We start from the raw sequence: 20,206 nt of genomic DNA on the forward strand, positions 1-20,206 counted from the left end.
AGACCAATAATCTCTTTACAAAGTCTGTGTAGAATTTTGGGATTACCCACACAGGAATAAATTTGAACTGATCCTTATTTATTTGGAAAATGAAGATTGTAAAGTAGCAGTGGATACTCTGATTCATAAAGTTACTGGCCTCTTATGTTTTAATCATTCATTAACACTGAAAAGCAATCCAGTTATCCTGCATGTTATTCCAGTGACATTGATAAAGACCAATGCCGCCCCAGCAGATGGTTCTTTTACTGTAAAAGTTGTTGTGTGTGTCATTTTTACTTGTTATACACTACCTTCAGTAAAAGCTTTTACTTCCTTTGCATTTGCCCCTAGTATATTGTGGAAAGTAGCTGTGAAGTTCTGCCATAATACTGGGGTATGTTTTAGTTGCTTCTATGACATACAAGCCATATATGAAATGACACTCCTATTATCTCGACATTAAACCTTTGTTTCCTGGTGTACTCCCCTTTGCTATTGTATCCTGTCATGTTGAATAAAGAATACACATATCAAGGTTTGGCTGAAATTCAAGTGTTGCATTAAATCCCAGAGAGTGGCTTCTGTTGCTTCTCTAAATGTCTATAATCATTTACCCCATGTAATTTTTCAGACAGCATTATTCAAAGTAGTTTCTGCAATCATATTTTCTTCTTGTGGGATTAATGTTACTAATTATGACTGAACAACTCCCCTTTTCATGCTCAGGGTTATCGCAGCCCCAGGTTTGGTTTTGAATGCTTGCTCTCACTTCCCTCCCCTAAAATAGCCCGTTCCAACTTCCTTATTAAAATTATGCTGTTTCAAACTGAGCTGTTACATTTTGCTCTGGCTGCAGAATTCAGTATCCTGTATTATTGTAACTCCAGACTAAAACAATATAAACTTTAGCTGTCTGCCATGAGTCATTCTTTATTAAGCCTTTGGTTTTCGTGTCCTTATCTACTCAGTCTTGCCTCATGCATTTAGTGATTTAAGAAGTCTCAAAATAGCAGTTCGTAAAGCCAGGGCATATTTAGATCCAAACCATGTTTATTTTATTTTTTTCAATGTGACATTATACATAATCAAGCAATCTCTCTCTGCAGATATCTTGTATTCAAGGATTTTTATAGGTTAAAGCAGAGGTGAGCAACCCTTTTTAGCCCGAAGGCCACATTTCCTCATGAGCAACCTTGCAGGGGCCAGCGGCAAAAGTTGGCGGAGCAATGGATGCAATTCTTATCTTTGTGTAGTAGACTACATTTCAGCCACACATATGTCAGACGTTTCTGCATACAAAAATCTGTCCATCTTCCATCCAGGCAAGCATGATCACAGTTCATGGACACTCCAGCCAGGCAAAAGCACTTAAGGAAGACAGAGAGGAGGGTTGATGAAGAGTGTGGTGTCATGACAGGGGGGGTGTAGCCTGAGTGAGGGATGTGATCTGGAAGAGTCCCAAGGGCCAGACAGAGAGGCCTGGAGGGCTGCATGAGCTAAAGGAAATATCATCCTCCATATATTCTTTGGTTATCTGTGTCAACTGAGTTCTGGCAACATACAGGCAGCGTTGTACAATCTGGTTATATGTGACATTTTTACACATGGATTTTCTCTCTATGTGCATATGTTTGATCAATAAACACATCAAGAGAGGTTGTTTTCTAAATTAAGTAAGAATGGGTAGAAATTAGTTATAATCAATCAAATTAACCCATTCGTCCCATCAACTTCCATGCCTTTATCCTTTAGAGCGAATGACATGTTGACACTGGTCAGTGGTGGCAGATGTACAGGCAACTCTTGTTGCTGCTTTACGGTGCGTGCTACTAACTGAGAGAGTTTAATACACACATACAGGAGGTGGAAAGAGGAGCACTTGGAAGAGCCAGTTCTAGCAAAGTCTGGGAGTAATGCTCTGATGGGACAGCTCACTTGCTTAAGCAGATACTGAGCTGAGGTTTTAGCTTCAGAAGCCCAATTGTTTCCTCTCTCTTGCCCCCTTGAGCTGAGCCTAGTCCATGGGTAGCCAATGTATTACCTTCCAGATGCTGTGGAATACAACTTCTATAATCCCTGACTATTGGTAATACTGAATGGGGCTGCCAGCAGTTGTGGTCTACAACATCTGCAGGGTACTACATTAGCTACCTATGGCCTAGGCCAGTGGTTCCCAACCTAGGGGCTGTGATCCCCAAGGGGGCCACGAAGTAATCAAAAAGGGGCCACAAACAGTAAAGAAATGAATTTTTTTTTTTTTTAAAGTCTTCACTCCCTGGATGCTATCTGCTCCCCACTTCTATTGCAGATGAATGACAGGGGAGGACTTTTGCTGAAGCAGCAGAGCATCTTTATTTATTTATTTATTTATTTATTTTATTCAGCTTATATCCCGCCCGACTAGCAAATAGCTCTCTGGGCGGCAAACATACCAACATATACAATAATAAAATTACAAAGTCAGTATAACAAATATAAAAATACACCATCTAAAATAGAAATTACAGCATTTACATAAATAAATTAAAATGCCTCAGAGAAGAGAAAGGTTTTAACCTGGCGCCGAAAGGATAATAGTGTCGGCACCAGGCGTACCTCCTCGGGGAGACTATTCCACAATTCGGGGGCCACCACTGAGAAGGCCCTAGATCTTGTTACTACCCTCCAGGCCTCCCTATGGGTCGGGACCCGGAGGAGGGCCTTCGTAGACCGTAGTGTACGAGCCGGTTCGTAACGGGAGAGGTGTTCCTGCAGGTATCGTGGTCCCGCGCCGTATAAGGCTTTATAGGTTAGAACCAACACTTTGAATCTGGCCCGGTAGCATATTGGAAGCCAGTGCAAGCAAGCCAGAACAGGTGTTATATGCTCAGACCGCTTAGTTCTTGTTAGCAGTCTGGCCGCCGTATTTTGCACTAGCTGTAGCTTCCGAACCGTCTTCAAAGGTAGCCCTATGTAGAGCGCGTTGCAGTAGTCCAAACGTGAGGTTACCAGAGCATGAACCACTTTAGGCACACCGAGGGCAAGCATCTGCCTATAAAACATGTGACAGATGCCAAAGGGGGCTGAGGGCTGAGCTACTAGGAAGAAGATATTATTGTCGCTGACTCCTGTCTCTTTGCACTGCCACTGCTGATGAAGCCCTTACTCAGAATAAGAGGAGAGGGATTTTCATGAAGCAAAAAGAAGCAAGGCTGCTTTCCCCCTTCCTTCCTGGCAGCCACCCTGCCTACCTTTCTTGGCTCCTGTTTTTCTCCCACCTCCTTAAAAAAATTATTCTTATTTGCCTGGCCTCCCAGATCTTGCCTTCGGCCCAGACGGAGCCAAGGAGCAGTGAGGAAGCTCAGGACTTACTTGACCCGCATCTCTGAGGCTAAGTGCGTGTGTCAGCATCCCCCGTCTTCTATCTACACTCTGCCCCCCCATCTCACTCTCCAAGATGCTGCGGCAGTTGAGGGCTTCCCCCCCCACATGCCCAAATGCACGCACGCCTGCAGATGCTTTCAGGAAGGGCAGGTATGTTTGTGTGTGCGCGTGGGCTGATCTGTCTTCTACTCTCATTCCCCAAGTGCACACTAACCAAGTCATCAGTTCTGATGATCATCCCAAGGCCTAAAAGCACTAACCCCCCTCAGTCTATCTCAGTGGCGTTCCAAGGGCGGAGCGGTGGGAGCGATCCGCCCCGGGTGCTGGCAGTAAGGGGGTGCATTGTTTTGAGGTGCGTCACCTCAACGGACAGAGAAGGGGGCGGCGATGGCAGCAGGAGCCGACAACATGAACCAGTCGGTGGTGGTTCACAAAGCTGGTGACTTGCGCCTGGTATGGACTCCTGAACTTTAACCCGCAATTTTCCTCAGGAAGAGGCATCTGAGTCCCCAGTAGTCGCTTCAGGGGGCTGGAATGGCTGCCTGGGGCTTGGACCTTGGGGGAGGTAGGTGGCTCCGAAAGCAGAACGGCAGCCTTTCAGTGCATTCCAAGATGCATTTACTGAGCAGTAAGCCTTGCTGTGTTCAAACGGGCTTACTCCCAGGCGGCGGTGTGCACACGACTGCAGCCTAAATCACTCCCCCCCATCCAACATCTGCAACTGCAGTTTCAAACTTTGCTGCAGTTGGCAGGGCTTTTCTGCTTTTAATCTCGGTGTCACCATGACTGGATGCCCCAAAAGATGTCTCCCCAATCCCAACACGCCCTTGAACCTGAACTGGTGTAGCCTTGCCTTCTTAACGGCACGAGATGTTTATGGCAAGGTTGTATGGTGCAGCTGGTGGTAATACCATTCTGCACCATTTTCAGTTCAAGGGCCCTCTGGAAGAAGGCAGACATCTGCTGGGGTGCCCAGTCATGCTGACCCCGGGGTTACATACACAAAGATCAAAAGAAGAAAAGCCCAGCCAAATGCAGCAGGTTAGTTTTGACATTTCAGTTCCAGAAGCAGGACTTGGGAAAAGGGTGCTTTAGGCTATAGTCCTGTGCAGCTACCTGGGAGTAAGGCCCTTGGAACACAGAGAGACTTACATTTGAGTAAACATGTATAGGAGTTAGGGGTGCCAGGTTCAGGGCCTGAGACTGATCCTGTCAGCCAAGTGCATAGACATGGTGTTGGTACTTGGTGCCTTTGCCTGGCTTGTACATATGGTAGAAAAAAATGTGACTCCTTTATTTATTTTCTCTATATGCTAGGGTTGCCAGGCTCAGGGCCTGAGAATGATTCTGTATCTTTAAGAGAAGAGAAAATTCAGCCAAGTGCAGGTTTTCTTGTAATACTGTAATGGGAAAAACCACAAGGTGAAATTCTCCCTTCCCCCTGCACAACTTTTAAAGATACAGAAGACCTCTTGGTTGCCAGGCCCAGCCTCCAAGAGGTCTTCTGTATCTGGAACTTAGTCACAGGACCACTACAGAAGTATTAGCATTTCATCTGTAGTTATGGAATGCTGCAGAATTCTTAACAGACAGATAATGAGGATTTTTCATACCATACATTGAAAGCACATGGCTTCACCCAAAGAATCCCTCACAGAGCTGCAATTCCCATTACCCTTAACAAACTACAGTTCCAAGGATACTTTGGGGGAAGCCAGGTGCTTTAAAAGAATGGTGTGGATGTGACCTATTTGCAATAAGGTCCATCAAGGCCAACAAATGTTTCTTAATGGCTAGGATCACATTTTTTTAAGACTAGGTATTAAAAGAAACAATCAGTGGTTGCCCCTTTCATATTTTGACCCATGAGTGGCTCAAATAGCTCTGTTTATTTTATTTCTAAGATCCTCCATGGCGCAGAGTGGTAAGCAGAGGTAACGCAGCCGAAAGCTCTGCTCACGGCCAGAGTTCGATTCCAATGGAAGGAGGAAGTCGAATCTCTGGTAAAAGGGGTCGAGGTCCACTCAACCTTCCATCCATCTGTGGTCGGTAAAATGAGTACCCGGCATATGCTGGGGGGTAAAGAAAGGCTGGGGAAGGAACTGGCAATCCCACCCCATATATACGGTCTGCCTAGTAAACGTCGCAAGACGTCACCCTAAGAGTCGGAAACAACTCGCACTACCACTGCGGGGACACCTTTACCTTTTTAAAAAAATTTCCACATTCATCTATCTCAAAATAGGGTTGTAACAATACAAACAAAGCGCCATTTATCCTTGGGATGGCAAGGAATTTACTATAGTGAAATGGAAATGGACTGCCTTCAAGTCGGTCCCAACTTATGGCGACCCTATGAATAGGGTTTTCACGGTAAGAGGTATTCAGAGGGGGTTTACCATTGCCTCCCTCTGAGGCTAGTCCTCCCCAACTGGCTAGGGCCTGCTCAGCTTGCCACAGCTGCACAAGCCAGCCCCTTCCTTGTCCTCCACTGCCAGTTGGGGGCAACTGGGCTCCTTGGGACTATGCAGCTGCGCAAGCCAGCCATTTCCTTGTCCGCAACTGCCAGCTGGGGGGCAACTGGGCTCCTTGGGACTATGCAGCTTGTCCACGGCTGCACAGGTGGCAGGGCACATAACTCCTGAGCCACTCACTGTGGGGGTGATCTTTAGCTGGCCCTTGAAACCCAGGCGACACAAGCGGGTATTTGAACTCACAGACTCTGGACTCCCAGCCAGGCTCTCCTCCCCTCTGTGCTATACTATAATAGGCCACCTGAATCTATCCTTGATATAATCCTGGAGTAAGCAGTAGCAAGCTTTCACAAAAGCTGAGTGTTGTCTGTTTTGTTTCCTTTCAGGAAAATCCACCAATGCCTGAACCAGGTCCCAATAGTAGGTTTGTTTAGGCTAACTCATTCAGTTTGTTTATGCCTCTAGTTACATGAAGGGTTACTGTCTGCCTCGGGTGCAGCCAATGGAGGCGCCCAGCCCTGCAACAGACAGATGAGGAATAGATGAGGATGGGCAGCGAGAGGGAACCGCTGCCAGCTTCATTTGAGCCCCAGAGCGTGGGATCAGTACTGGAATACAGGAAAGAATGATGGCGAGCACAGTGTGTGCCTCTGAGTGTGTGCAGAGTGCCTTTCCGGTTCCCTTGAGAGATGTCGTGCAATGGGGCTGAAACACTGTCTGCGTTTCTTTTCTGGCCATTATTATTATTCGTTTCATTTCATGATTATTACTGAAAATAGTTTTGTCATATAGAGGAGGGGGGTGTTAAAAAATGATCTGCTCTGGGTGTCAAATACGCTAGGTACGCCACTAGTCTATCTACTCTTTTGTCTTCACCATCTAACATCCCCACCACTACGACACTGCTGCTTCTCGATGATGATGATGATGAGTTTTTAAAAGTTCAACAGATTGGCTGAGGCTGGGGTCAGCATAATTCAGCTGAAATGTATTTATTTATTTATTTATTTATTATTGTATTTATATCCCACCTTTCCTCCATGTTGCTCAAAGTGGTGCACATGGTTCCCCCCCCCCTTTCCATTTTATCTTTACATCAACCCTGTGAGATAGTTCAGCCTGGGAGATTGTGTCTGGTCCAAGATCACCCAGTGGGCTTCATAGCTGGATGGGGATTTGAAGCTGGATCTTAGTCCAATACTGTAATCCACTGGTGTTGGGAGACAGGTCTGTACATCTTCAGACTGGGGGTGGGAGAGGGACATTTGCATTAAGAAAATAAAGTAACACCTCCATGTCTGCAGGGAGCTTTTTATGGAAAAGGATATTTGAAGATGTGATTTTGCCACACACCATTTTTTCAATTAACGGAGACTAAAATTACAATGGGGGGGTCATGAATTCTTTTGAGCTTACAAAGGGGGTCCCATACTCATAAAGGTTGGGAACCACTGGCTTAGGCAATGGGGCAGGAAAATATAATGACAAGTAAATAAAGACTCTCAAAACAGGCTGGAAAGGCATATTACTTCAGCAAGCATGAGTTCCCCAAACCATGTTTGCTAGGGTAACAGGAATATGGTTTATAAACACTTATAAATTCACTAACCGGCAAAAAACCTTGCAGTTTAAGAATGTACCTATAGCCCACAGATATTTCTATCAAACTTTAAAAAGCAGGGAAATTGGGCAGCTATAGTGAATGCACCGGGGAGCAGGAGAACTGACCTCCTCTCTGAGATATTGTACTGCCCTACAAATTGGTCAAAATGCAAACACCATTTGGGTTGGTCTTTCACAGTCCAATCCACTTCCTGTGTAGCTTGGAAGAATTTGGTAACATGTGCCTCTGAGCATATGGTGAGTGGTGGCAACACCTGCCATCTCCAAAGATAGGGAATTATATTTTTATATGTTTGTTGGTGTTGTTCTTACTTTGCTTCTTTCCTGTGTTACTAATGTTTCGACAGAGAATCTAAACTATAACATTTTATTTCCCTCATTATTCATCCTAGAAATCTGTGTCAAATTTATTTTTATTAATTTCAAAGCCTTTTTATTGGTCAGTGTCATATGATAGTGAAGACAGCCTTTTGTGTTTCAGACTGGAGGTTATGTTCTATTTCTATTTTGGGTGCATTAACAGTTGAATCTGAAACTGCAGTTTGAAGTAAAATTAGACTGATTACAATATGTTACTACTTAAACAATGACTCTAGCTGTTGGAAAAAACAAACTTGACCTGCCCAACAGGCATGTTTTCATCCTGTTATGCTTAAACCACTCCATTTAAGGAAAGGTGGGCATGGTCACTTAAAAACATTGCTACTTCAGCAATGACTCTAGCTGTTGGAAAAAAGTGGATGCATGTTTTCAGCCTGCTATGTTTAAACCACTTTATTTAAGGCAAGGTGGGCACGGTCAATTAAAAACATAGAGCACACCTAGCATTTTGCTAGAATATATTTCACTGCCCACTGTTTTATCTTGTGCAAATTGAGACACTCCTGAGGTCCACTGGAGAATATTCCGCAGAATAGTCAGTGCCATTATTCCACAATTATGTTTGGAGTTTTTTTAGTGTAAATTTTGCCAAGTGTTGCTGTACACATATTCCACAATTATGTTTGGAGTTCTTTTAATGTAATTTTTGCAAAGTGTTGCTGTACTTCTCATATTCACAGAAATAGAAACAAAAGAAAATGTTTTCCCATAGGAAACTTCACTAAAATTGCAAAGGAAATCAGACATATTTAAAGTAACCATCTGAACTATATCAACTGTCTTAATGTTGCTTCCTCCCTGCTAAAATAAGATCAGCATGGCACATGTCTTCTTTCTATTATTTGGGCTGATTGCAGGTGTTGCCACCACTCACCATATGCTCAGAGGCACGTTACCAAATTCTTCCAAGCTATACAGCAAGTGGATTGGACTGTGAAAGACCAACCCAAATGGTGTTTGCATTTTGACCAGTTTGTAAGGCAGTCCAATATCTCAGAGAGGAGTTCAGGTCTCCTGCTCCCCTGGTGCATTCACTATAGCTGCCCAATTTCCCTGCTTTTTAAAGTTTGATAGAAATATCTGTGGGCTATACGTACGTTCTTAAACCGCAAGGTTTTTTGCCTATTAGTGAATTTCCCTGCTTTTTAATCTAGGAGGTAAGAAATGGGATCCTGTCCACGTTTGCTGAGAATGGATGGATCATTTGCATGCTTATTGAGTTCAGTGGGATTTACTGCCCTGCAGTCATGCTTAGGATAGGTGAAACTGACCATAGGGGATGGGGAGGGGAGGAAACGCAGAGGGGAGGACTGGGATGGGAGCAGGCAGGAGAAGGAGGGGAAGAGAAGGACAGGTTTGATCATTTGTATGTTAATTGAGTTCAGTGTGATTTACTCCTGTGCAATCATGCTTAGGATAGGTAAAACTGACCGGGGGGGAGGAAGGGCTGGAGTGGGCAGGGGAGGAGAAAGAAGGAAGAGGGGAAGGGAGGAGGAAGGGAGAGGAGAGGAGAAGGAGGGGGAAAGCAGGTCTGATCATATGCATGCTTATTGAGTTCAATGGGATTTACTCCTATGCAATCATGGTTAGGATAGGAAAAACTGACCATGGGGAGAAGGAGGAGGGGGAAGGATCACATTGGAGGGGGGCAAAGGAAGGGGGAGGGGAGGGCAGGTTTGATCATTTGCATGCTTATAGAGTTCAGTGGGATTTACTCCCCTGCAGTCATACTTAGGATAGGTGAAACTGACCACAGGGGATGGGGCGGGGAGGAGGAGGAAGAGGAGGAGGGAGGGGAGGAAAGGCAGAGGGGAGGACTGGGATGGGAGCAAGCAGGAGGGGAGGGGAGGAGAAGGTTTGATCATCTGCGTGTTTATTGAGTTCAGGGCAATTTACTCTGGTACAATCATGCTTAGGATAGGTAAAACTGACCGGGGGGAGGGAGGGACTGCTAGAGTGGGCAGGGGAGGAGGAAGAATTAAGAGGGGGGAGGAGGAAGGGAGAAGAGAGGAGAGGGGAAGGAGGGGGAAAGCAGGTCTGAACATTTGCATACTTATTTAGTTCAATGGGATTTATTCCTATGCAATCATGGTTAGGATAGGAAAAACTGACCATGGGGGAGGAGGAGGGGGAAGGGGAAGGAGCGTATTGGAGGGGGGCAAAGGAAGGGTGAAGGGAGGGCAAGTTTGATCATTTGCATGCTTATACAATGGTATTTACTTCCATGCAATCATGCTTAAGATAGGTAAAACTGACCATGGGGAGGAGGAAGGAAGGGGGAGGAGGGGGAAGGGGAAGGAGGGGATTGGAAGGGGATGGAGAGGGAGGGACAAAGGAAGGGGGAGGGATGGGGCAAGAGGCAGAGGATAGCAGTGAGGAGAAGGGAGGGTGGGTTTGATCATTTGCATACTTTTTGAGTTCAATGGGATTTATTTCTATGCAATCATGTTTGAAAATGGAAATGGACTGTTTTCAAGTCGATCCTGACTTATGGCGACCCTTTGAAGAGGGTTTTCATGGTAAGCAGTATTCAGAGGTGGTTTTACCATTGCCTTCCTCTGAGGCTGAGAGGCAGTGACTGGCCCAAGGTCACCCAGTCAGCTTCATGGGTGTGTGGGGATTCAAACCTTGATCTCCCAGGTCATAGTCCAACACTGACCCAGGGGAGGGGCAGGGAGAGGTGGAGGATGGGGAGGAGAGGATATTGGGTGGGTTGGCACTGGGCAGAAGGGAAGCCCCTTTCCTTTCCAAAAGGAAAACATTTTGAACAGTATCATTGCTTTTCAGTGTTTCCCCCACCTTTTTATTCTACAGCAGGCACATGTAGCCTCCCACCCAAATTTAAACCAAAGCGTCCCTGGCCACATCCACACCAGACCTTTATTTCACTTTGGACAGTCATGGCTTCTCTCAAAGAATCCTGGGAAGCGTAGTTACTGAAGGATGCTGAGAGTTGCTAGGAGATACCCAGTTCCCCTCACAGACCTTCAATCAGAGTGGCTGACTGTTAAAGCACTCTGGCCACTGGAGCTCTGTCAGTGGAACAGGAGTCTCCTCTCAGCATCATTCACAAACTTCACTTCCAAGGATTCTCTGAGGGAAGCCATGACTGTCTCACATGAAATCAAAGTCTGGTGTGGGCATGGCCCCAATTAGGCAAGCCAAGCAGCTGTGAGGCTTTCAGAACACTGACAGTTGGTTCTTACTGAGCATGTCCGACATTATAATTGGGTTCCAGCCAAAATTTATTAAATTTATTAAAAATCAGCTAGGCATTTTTTTTTAACTTTTAAACTGCAGAAGATGGTCAGAGTATGGGGCAAGGTCAGTATTAGGATACAGTATTAAGTCAGTCAGGATTACAGGTACTCTGTGAACATGGCTGATTTTTAATGAATTTCAACAGATTATGAGAACTCTCAGAGAAAAAAGTCCAAAAGGGCTCTGGTTTTCCCCCCTCTCTTTTTACACTTTGAACTCTCTATTCTCTCTGACTGTTTTGTGTATCGCCATGAAGATTGACAGGGTTGTTAAGCAAGCGTTACTGAGTTCAGGACTATAAATTTTGTAAGGTTTTGTTTTGAAATGAGTTTATGGAAAGCATCAGAATGGCATGGAGGTATTTTCAATTTAACATTATGGAATGTGAAAAATCCATGCTGGCTATAGTATACAGCCACTCTCGTGGCTGTGTAATGAAATGTTGGTATGGAGTCAGGGCAGGAGAGGGAGGGCATTTGGATGGGGAATAGGTGCTTTTGGTGATATTTGGTTGGCCACTGTGAGAAACAGGATGCTGGAGTAGATAGACCTTTGACCTGATCCAGCAAGAGCCTTCTTATTTCTTAATTCTTAGAATCATAGAATCATAGAATGGTAGAGTTGGAACGGTCTTATAAGGCCATCAAGTCTTTGCCTATGCGCAATGCAGGAATCCAAATCAAAGCATTCCTGACAGATGGCTGTCCAGCTGCCTCTTGAATGCCTCCAGTGTCGGAGAGCCCACTACCTCTCTAGGTAATTGATTCCATTGTCGTATGGCTCTAACAGTTAGGAAGTTTTTCTTGATGTCCAGTCGACATCCCGGTGTGTAATTTTTTTCCTACAGTCACATTAGTGTTACTAGGCATTATACATTGTGGTTCTGGGCTAATGCATCCCTCTAAGATTTATTATACATGGCTTTGCTAATTAAGAAATCTCACAATCCTGCCCCCCCCTCCAAACAAACCCTATATTTTCTTCTACGACAAAAAACTTGGCTATTTATTTCTTACAAAGGAAAAGAGAGGATCTGGGGGAGGTGGGGGTGCTGAAGCAAGATATTTTACAAAGTTAATTAGTCATAGTGAGCAATTCCATTTTTGCGTGTTGCATTTGCAAATTGGTTCAGGTTTCCAAATTATGTTTAGATTGGACCATATTTCACATTAGACATGTAAAATCACAAGTGTGTGTGTAATGCGTGCGGACACACGTGTGTGAATGTATTGGTGCAATACATCAGTGCTCTTGCTGTGCAAAGCAAGTTCTAGGTTTTTTACATTGCAACTAGTTATATAGATAGATTCTAGAAAGACTATTAGGAAATGCCTGGAAAAATATTCATCCTCAACTGTCAAAATATAATAGAAAAAGTGGAGTCATTTTAAAAGACAGAAGCCTGGATCTTAGAGTAACAGCACTGAAAAGGAAACTCAGAGGGCAAGGTTGAAATCCTGCATCTTTCAAAGGTTTTCTCCATATGGTGAAAATTTCTAAATCCTTTTGTTCCTCAACTCTGAGGGAGAGGTTTAGGCTCAGTTCAGTATAACATAAGAGTGAGCGGCAACTGAAGAATTGGAAGCTGCAACAATTCCAGGGTCAAGGTCACTCCAAAGTCGAGTGTCTTTATCCTCAAAATATGCAGCCAGTTAGTCACAGCAAGTCCCTGAACACCCCATGCATCCTTCCCCTACAGTGGGAATCAGCAACCTCTGGACTATCCAAAATAGTTCCACTGACCATCTACTAGAGGATGCAGCACAGGCTGCAAAATGTTCATTCTTTGCTGCCCACATTGCTACATGTTAGGCACAGTAATGTGTACTAACTAATGTTTGCTTGTGCTCTAGTCCTTGTCCAGTGTGCTTCATCGCCCATAGCTCCCCAGAATACCATGGAGTCGCTCAGGTTCTGCACTGCTGGACAGGACATTCCCGCTCTGTGAATGGGCCATCCAAAGAGGCCCACTATCTTTGCAGAAGCAAATTGCTGTCACCAAACCAGACTTTACCAGATAATAGTATGGACATGAAAAGGGAGTGTATTGCATTCCATTATTCTTGGTCCATCCCTCACATCACTTGGGGAAGACTACATCAAGTGCACCCCAGTGTATTGGATTGATGACCACTTGAGACAATCCCATGGTTAGCAGGGAGGCCATGAAGTTTCAAACCAGCCCAGTAGCAGCCTCCACATGAAGTCACCCAGGGCTATTGTCTTGGGGCCTTCCAATATCAGGCTAGAGACCACCTCAGCCAGCTCAGTCAAGGAGGCCTCTGTGCAGCAGTGTGGTTGATATAGCTTCCCCAGTCTGTCTCTCTGGTCCAACATATGTTGCAAACCATCCAAGTCCTTTCCAAGATCAAGAGGTTCTCTGGTAAAGGAGATGGGACTTCTATGGAGAATGACAACTGCCTGCTTCTTAGCATAGTGGTTCCAGAGAATTCTGGAGTTCCTTACAAGCTTCTCAGGGGCTCCTCAGAGAAAAAAAAGTGGTAATGGCAGACAAGATTCCCTAAAATACAGCATATTAAGAGTCCTGTATGTGCACCCTAGCCATGCCCCAGAATCATTTGCAATACATAGGGGTGCTATGGGAAACACACAGACTGCTTCAGAAGATAAGTGGATGGGAAGAAAAAGATTCATGAAGGCAGAACATTTGAAAACTGCTGTCTTGAGAAATAGCAATGGGTGAACTTCTCTTGACTCAGTTTGGAATTGGGTTTGGTAAAGAAAACTTTCCCCCCAATAAATAAATAAATAAATAGCATAACAAATAAATCACATCTTTTAAACTGAAATTTGGACCCCTGTTGAGAGAGCCCCAATGCCTTTTTCCTCACTGTGTTCCTCCCCAGCTTACAAACTTGTGAATCCTGCCCTCTTTTCTTCCCATTTAGCTGGCGCTGTAAGTAGCAAGGCTGACGGCCTCTCTGTTCCTCCTTCCTTCCCTAGTGCTTTGAATGCTGCAACGACGGAGAGGATCCAAGATGGCGACGGAGGAGGTTTGTATTTTCTGAGCTCCTGGCCCATGACCTTTTAACAGTTGTATTTTACTTTACCTTTGTTATGGTGTGGTTTTAAAGAACCTAGAACAAATTCATATATGAATGCTGCAACAGAAACATCCAAAGTAGTAAGACCTCTGGGAAATGTAGTTTCTAGATATCTTTATTAAGGGCTCAAGTGCCTTTGCAAACTGCATTTCCCAAGGTCCCTAGTAGTGCCATGTTAGTGCTCTCAAACTAACAGATTTAGTTTGATTTCAGGCTGAGTTTTAGAATAGTTTTGGAAGGAAAATGCCACTTGCTGCCAGGCATTACAAGCTAAACAAGTTTGTATTCTGAGCCAGGTAAATATATGTCCTTTGGAACCATTACTGCTTAGATTATCAAACAGCAATCCAAGCAAAGCCCTGGCTTTAAAAATATTGGGCGGTGGGATCTAATAAAAGAACTCTGTTGAATTTGAAAAGTATTTGGACTATCTGTCAGCACTAAGATATATCTACGTTTTACAGTTGTGATAAAAAAAATGTTTCTACACTTTGCTTTACTATCAAGAAAAGTATAAAAAGGGTATCTTTCAGACAGGCTTGTTTCAATGTGAATATTATATGCTTTCATAAACTCCTTTGATATACCGTGGACCCTTTCTGTTTATTAGATCTACAAAGCCTCGTGGCAACAATAAACTTTATTGAAATGATGAAAGTGTATCTAATTCCACCAAACTGCTTTAGACCAGACTTCACCCTTGGCTGACAGTGCTCTAAAATATTTACAGTATATGGTCTAGGATTCATACCCTAGCTTTATCCAAGTACAAAAACATTTTAGCTTAGGGGATGAGTTATTAGGAAATAGGTCATTGAATCCTAAAATGAACAGTGAAATCAGCAGTCTTGTCATAAGTAACTGTCACTACGACTCCATCGCTTAGACCCCAAGACAAATATCTAGAAAAAAGCTCCCTTAAATGCTAAAAGTGGTATAAGGATTGTGTCTGACAACTCATGTGCAAACCCCCAAAGCTCATTTTCAATGTTGGTCAATTTAGGCTTGTTCAAAGGAGAAGACTGCAAGCAGGCACTTCAAAGTTGCAGTTGTGTGACTAATGCTGAGTACCTCTCCCCCCCCAAAGGCACCATGTTATGCCATACGAAATTGGTTAGTATTTAAGGTGCCAGAAGACTTTTTAGTGTGTGATGTGGTGAATGCATGGCCAGATCGACTAAAAATAACACCTTCACTGCTTTCACACTACACTTTATTCCATCATTCTGACAATTTCTTACTTGGTAATTTGTGCATTATATATGATCTTTCACACAACATACAAGCTAGTTCTGGAATTCTAGTCTAGACTATAGTGCAATTTTAGTGGTAATTTTCATGATAAATAATACCCAAAATAATCTGTTTGCCAGCTTGGGAACCTGGAAAACCGGGGGAGTTTTTCGCTAGGTGCAGCCTCTCATGTGACAGGCATCCCAGCATGCAATGTGTTCCCACCCTTTAGGTATGCGGGGATTTTTTTTGCATGACAAAAATTGTACCTGTATTCTGGTGTATGTGTGGGTAGCAGCAGCATTTCCCCTACACACCCTGTGTTTATACAACTCTCTCTCTCTCTCTCTCTGCCAGATGCTAAAAGGAGAGGGGTTGCATGGTGCTGGGATGAGATCTTAGACCTCCTACACAGTGGGGAACCACAGTGCACATGTGTATAATGGGTGAGGGATGAAAACAAGACGTTCCTTGCAATCATGTGAAAGACCGTTGCGCAAAATGACGGTATATCAGCTGAAAAAGCTACTGTTCGTTAACACAGCAGGTTCTGCAGTGTGAAAGGAATTTTAGAAATCGGTACAGAAGCGCTACTATTTTAATCCATTAAACTAATGCAGTAAACCCCATGTCTGAAAGCAGCCCTTCTGTCATTTTCATAAATAGCAAAAGCCTGATCTGAATATTCATGATCCTCACAATAACTCAGACATCAAGGGTTAAGTGAAATGGCCCATCACAGATATAATGCAACAGGCAAAACTTTCGCATCACCTCAAGCACAATACTTTACAGTGTTGTTGGTTTATTCATTCAATTGACATCTACCATGCAATTATCAAGGTAACTCTTCTCAGCTGTGTGTATGTGTGTAGGAGGGGCAGAGATCATGTACACCCAGTTGCCACATTCTCATTATACAGTCTGAAAGACCCTCTGTTTATGCAACTGTACATGGGGAAGGCTTTCTCTATGTGACAGGGAGTGCTGTTTTTGCTTGATTGCATGGTTTTAAGACCTCATAATAAATGCATGGAAATCAGGGGTGCATGTCTCCCGACATGTTCATATAACATCCATACAAGGCCAGTTAGAAAGATAAAAGAATGTGCATGCAATGTGTCAAGAACTCCATATCTTTAAAATTGTGTTAGAATGAGATGGGTGTGTGGGTGTGTATTTCCTTTCTTTTCTGTGAAACTTTGAGAAATACTTCCCTTGGTATTGGGATTGTTATTTGAAAATCTTCAAGAAATGCAGTGTCATTGAAGTCAGAAGCATTATTCAGTGCATAGAGCAAACAGACCTGTTTTAAAGCCCCCCTCCTTTTTTTTTTTACAAAAGCAGAGAAATGTCCTGGTTTCTTTAAAGGAGACAACATTATATAAAACAGAAGGATTATAGGGAAAAACACACCAGGCTTTAAAAACACAGCAGGAAGTGCTGACTTACACTTTGATGAAATTAGTCAGGAAGTAAACTCTCTTCAGGCCTGGTCCTACTATTAGGCAAAGTGAGGCAAAGAATCCACATGATTTTGGGTGCTGTGACATGGCAGCAAATAATTAGTTACTTAATATAGGATTGCTGTATTTTACTTTTACTGCCAGTATGGGAGAGAAGTGATTGTGGGATTTTCTGCCTCAGGTGCCAAAATAACTTGACTGCTCTTGGATACTATGACTGAGGAAAATATTTGCTGCTCTGTTTCGGACTACAAAAAGTCTTGGACTTATCCTGACTGACAGATTTCACTGAGCCAAACGTCTAGAGTTTCTAGAGTGGTAAAAGGAAGGCATATCTAGCACCAGTCTTTAAAAGTATGTACAGTATTCTTCCAAAAACCAATAAATGCTCACAGAATTATTGGGAAAGAATTCATTAGTAAACAGATGTCAGTACTGCATGTCATTAAAATTACTTTCTCTCATATATATGGATATATATACTAGGGTTGCCAGGCTCAGGGCCTGAGGCTGATCCTGTATCTTTAGGAGAAGAGAAAGTCAGCCAAGTGCAGGTGTTCTTGCAACACTGTAATGGGAAAAACCACAAGGTGGAATTCTCCCTCCCCCCTCCACAACTTTTAAAGATACAGAAGACCTCTTGGTTGCCAGGCCCAGCCTCCAAGAGGTCTTCTGTATCTTTAAAAGTCAGGCAGGGGGAAGTGAGAATTTCACCTTGTGGTTTTTCTCATTACAGTGTTGCAAGAACACCTGCACTTGGCTCACTTTCTCTTCTCCTAAAGATACAGGATCAGTCTCAGGCCCTGAACCTGGCAACCCTAATATATATATACATACATATACATACGCATCCTGCAGCAAAGGTACATTTGACTTTTCATTCTATATTCATGAGTTCAATTTATGCACATCATCATTCCTAGGCCTCAGCGAAAAACTGCCCTAGGGAAAGGCATATTTTCATGCCTGAATTCTTAAAGGGATATTCCTTGCTTTTCTTCGATGAAAGAAGTGCTCCAAATCCTGACACTAGACCTTCGTATTCCCATGCATTCTCACCATAATTTGATTTTTTCAGAGAGACACAACTAAAAGAGTGTGGGCCGATTGAAAGGGACTGAGTGACCTTGTCTTGACCAAGTGAATTTGGTCTACAATTCACACACAATGCAAGTGTCGGCAGTGTGCCATGCAATTAACAAAATCGAGTAAATGTAAAGCTTTCGCGATGAAATGGCTCAGAGCTTGACAAATGTTTCTCTGAAAGAACCCTCTCTTTCCAAATGAAGTGTTTTAAGCAGTTCTAAAGCTGACAGCCTCCCGTGTAATCTTCCTCTGGGCAATTAGTTTGCTCTGCAAAACACACTTTCTCATTCCAAGAACAGCTGGCATTATAGAGTCTGTGTTTCTAGGAATGGAGGAGATGCATAATCCTGATTATTGTGGAATATGTGTTCCTGGAAATCTGTAGCCAATAATCTATGCTCTGGGGATAACTTGTATGTAATGTCCCAGCTCATCCCAGCTTGCTCATAGTCCAAAAGTTAAACTTAAAAACAGCTGGTGCTACACCCCACTTTCTTTCTGACTCAACACTTTGTATCTCTCAGGATATAAAAAGGTTCCAACTCCTCATTAAATAAACTTTACCGTTTCTTTTACTGGCTGACACTGTTCTGTTCTATTTGTAGTGTAGTTGCAGAGGTTAAGAATCATTGTGCTCAAGTTTCTAGGAATTTGCAGAGAACAGTGGTAGGCAGCTCACTCCGTACAACTGACAGTTTCTGGCAGTTTTTTGTAATTCCAACATCTTGTACCCCATGAGGATGCCTCTGGAATGAATTTAATAGGGATCTGCATCTTGTACTGTTCGCAGCACAGCTGCCACAAAATCCCATATAACATCCATTCTTCTAAATATAAAAAGAGAGCAAAGAAAATGTTACTGTGCGCTGCATACTAAATAGACTTGATTTGCTAAGTGCTCACACATATTTTATTTTTTTTAAAAAGCCAACATCTTCTGCCAGTGTTTCTCAAAATTGCGGAGGCACACTATTTTCTGAATTACGTTGGAGAAAGGCTTCAGCCTCTTACAGCAGGACTGATTCCAGGTTAAAGTATCTCCCCCTTCCCGAGAAAGTACTATTAAGTGGGCCATACCCAGGACTCTACCAAGCAGGTTTATTGACACCAGTGGTGCCATGGCAAGCAGCAGAAACTGCCCCATCTGCCAGTTTGTTCCACAATGGCCTCATATTGTGTGACTGGAGTAAGGTTAGGGTTGCCAGGTGTCTGGTTTTTGCCCAGAGACTCCAGGTCTTGGGGGTCCTCTCTGGGTGAGTCACCTTAATATCCAGACTCTCAGTTTTATTTATTTTTTAAAAGTCTCTAGGTGGTCTGGTTCATGGGATATACGCCAAAACATTACCCGCTGCCCCTACAACTTCTGTTAAATCAGCTCAAGGCAGGCTGCTCTAATCCCGCCGTTTCAGGTTTGTAGCCAATAAGTGAAGTCAGGGTTGTGATTTGTTGACCTCCACGCAGTGCCTAGACCCCATTGCAATATCAGAAAATGGTTGTTTTTTCCTGTTTATCTGAACATCTCATAAATCGAGTAAGTTAAGTAAATTGAGTAAGTTTCAGTTTTTTTCTCTTTTGTGTGCAGAAGTCAAACAAGTTTAAATTTTCCTGGGCTGTAGAAGAGGGCAGCATTTTGAAAACCTTCCCAGTATGAAGGTTTGAATCCAGTATGAATCCAGTACTCGCTTTTCTGGGAGTAAACCTGCAATGCTAATCCCAGATACCCAGAGTAAACCCCATTGAATTCAGCAGGACTTACTTTTGAGTAAACATGGTTAGGATTGTACTGTAAATTGATGGGACTTTTGAGTGAGCATAGCAAAGAATTGTGTTTGTGTTGTAAATCTTTCTCTTCCCCTCCAGTCTTATCTTTTAAGCAATTAGGCAGGGCTTACTTAGGTATCATAGTTTTTGTTACACTGGAAACTAATACTGATTTTTTTAAAAAAATGTTCTGCAGTGACCAGGTGGTTTTGACAATAAACTATTATATGGGTGTATGTATTTTTACATCTGCAGTGTGTTTGTGTATATGAAGTCTTTACAACAACCCTGTGAGGTAGGGTTGGTGATTGGAAACCAAGGCAACTCACAATAAGAAATAAATCCCTTTAAAATCCAGTAACCATAAAAACAAGTATAAACAGTTTCAAAACAGCTTAGTAGTGGCATGATTCTGAATTTTGGGTTGGGTGAATGAAATTGCTGATCACTTGAGGTTGCAGTTCTCTGCACGCTACCCTGTTTGAGTAAGCCCCATTGAATACTTTGGGAC

This window comes from Rhineura floridana, chromosome 8 (assembly GCF_030035675.1).
Source record: "Rhineura floridana isolate rRhiFlo1 chromosome 8, rRhiFlo1.hap2, whole genome shotgun sequence".
Lineage (NCBI taxonomy): Eukaryota > Metazoa > Chordata > Lepidosauria > Squamata > Rhineuridae > Rhineura > Rhineura floridana.